The sequence below is a fragment of the Rutidosis leptorrhynchoides genome, chromosome 4 (assembly GCF_046630445.1).
Source record: "Rutidosis leptorrhynchoides isolate AG116_Rl617_1_P2 chromosome 4, CSIRO_AGI_Rlap_v1, whole genome shotgun sequence".
In the NCBI taxonomy this organism is placed as follows: Eukaryota; Viridiplantae; Streptophyta; class Magnoliopsida; order Asterales; family Asteraceae; genus Rutidosis; species Rutidosis leptorrhynchoides.
Genome location: NC_092336.1, coordinates 383,407,484 through 383,409,989, shown reverse-complemented (window position 1 = coordinate 383,409,989; position 2,506 = coordinate 383,407,484).

Below are 2,506 nucleotides of genomic sequence, written 5' to 3'. Positions count from 1 at the left end.
TATAATAATAATATTACTTATATATATATATATTTGTATTTTTATAAAAGTAAACAAATATAGCGTTAAGCTTTGTTTAAAAAGATTCCCTGTGGAACGAACCGGACTTACTAAAAACTACACTACTGTACGATTAGGTACACTGCCTATAAGTGTTGTAGCAAGGTTTAAGTATATCCATTCTCTAAATAAATGAATATCTTGTGTAAAATTGTATCGTATTTAATAGTATTTCCTTGTAAAATTTAATAGTATTTTATACCCCTTAGCTTTGACATCAAGTATTTTTGGCGCCGCTGCCGGGGAACTCTCTTAAACGCCGGAAGCACAACGCTAATAGAAAAAAAAAGATTTTTATTTTACTTTTATTAAAATTCGTTTTTATAAAAGTACGTTTTAAATATTCGAAAATATAAAAAGAAAAACAAAAATTTATATATTTTTAAGAGTTTGTTAAAAGTTTTATAAGTTTCTTTATTTTTACTTTAGTTTGTAAAAATATAAGTTTTATTTAATTTATTTTATAAATATCTTTTAAAAGTATAAAACCGAAAAAATAAAAAAATTTAATATATATAAATCTATTTTTTTTAGATTGTTATAAAGTATTTTATTTTTATCTTAGTTATTAAAGATAAGTTTTATTTAAATTATATAAATATTTTAATTAGATTTTAAAACAGAAAATAGAAAATAAAAAAATAATAATAATAAAAACGCGTCGAATTTTAAACAAGCTGTCAATTGAATTTCTGAACCCCGCGACTCGCGGGGTTTGCTGCATCGAATACCGCGACTCGCGGAGACCGTCTGACACAGCTGACCAGAACCCTAATCAAGCATTAATTACGGAGTATTATTAATTATTATTAATTAATTTGTATTAGGGTTAAATATTTAATTAATTTAGTATTTAATTTAAGTTTTAATTAATTTGTATATTTAGTTTATTAAGTTTAATTAAATTGTATAATTAGTAGTTTTATTAAATAAATAATATAAAAATAATATTTTTATAAAAATTGTACTTTTTACAACTTTTTGTATATTTTTATATTTTATCCCTTTTTAATTGTTTTAACGTAATATTTGTTTTTTTTAGCCCATATTTAGTTTTAAACTTAGTTTTTGCCATAGTTATTTTTATTTCTAGATTTTTAGGCTTTGCCGTAGAATTCCTTAAGTGCTTTTTCTTTAGACTAAGATTTAGGTGCTTTAGAATTTTGCGACGCCTTTTTAAATTTTAGTTTCTTTTTAAGTTATTTCCATTTGGGATTTAGTTTTTCTTGTAAGCTTTAATATTTTTAGACGACTTTTTCCTATGTATCAATTATCATTCCAATTAGTAATCTCAATTTGCGATTATAATTTTAAGTTAGTTGTAGTAATAAGGTTAGGTTAGTCAAGTGTTTTAAGTTTTATAAGTTTCTTTTATCTTTCCGTCACCTTTTATTTTTCAACCATTTTTCTTTTTCGACCTTTTTCGACACGCTCTTTTTCTTTCTTATTTCTCGCTATTCTAGTTTTAGGACATAGATTTTTATTCTACTTCTTATCTAAATTTTTTAAAATTACGAAAATTTATTTTAAGTGGTTAAATTGATAGACATAAAAATTTTCTGGTTCGTAGTAATAGTTGGATTTGTACGTGGACCGGGTTATTGGAGCCAAACAGTCCTCAATTATATTGAGACCAAACGAATCCTGCCCCTCTGCTGCATCTTTTGGCTATTCGAAACGTGGGCAAAATCAGAAAATTCTATTGATTGGATAACTTATTATAATTTTTCTTTCCTTTTAAAAACTAATAGGATATTCAGTGAATGCACCGAGCAAGACATTCACCACCTTTTGTACGTTCACCACCTGTAACTAGATCAAGACATTTAGCAAATATTACTGCCGTTGATTTCTCTTTAGAATCATCATCTAGTCGACCAAGTACTTCAGTTCAAATTTCCGATAATCCATTTTTTGAACCCGACCTCACAATTGAGAATCCGGAGAATATTCAGGAACGATTCGTAGATCTTGAACCACTAAACTTTCCTCCGGAACCACCAATCATTCAAACAGAGATTGTTGAGGAACGAACCATTAAATCAGAATCCTCTAGTGATTCCGATTCAACAAATTCAATTATGGAGAATCTGGAACCTTTAAGTATGGAAGACCGAATGAGAGCTAAACGCACTGGCCAAGGTCACGCAATTACTCATCCAGACATTAATGCGCCAGATTATGAAATCAAAGGACAAATTCTACACATGGTGACTAATCAATGCCAATTTAGTGGTGCGCCGAAGGAAGATCCAAATGAACATCTACGTACCTTTAATAGGATCTGCACACTATTTAAAATTCGAGAGTGGAGGATGAACAGATATCTCATGTTATTTCCCTGGACTTTAAAGGGAGAAGCCAAAGATTGGTTGGAATCGTTACCTGAAGGGGCGATCGATACATGGGACGTTTTAGTTGAAAATTTTCTTAAACAATTCTTTCC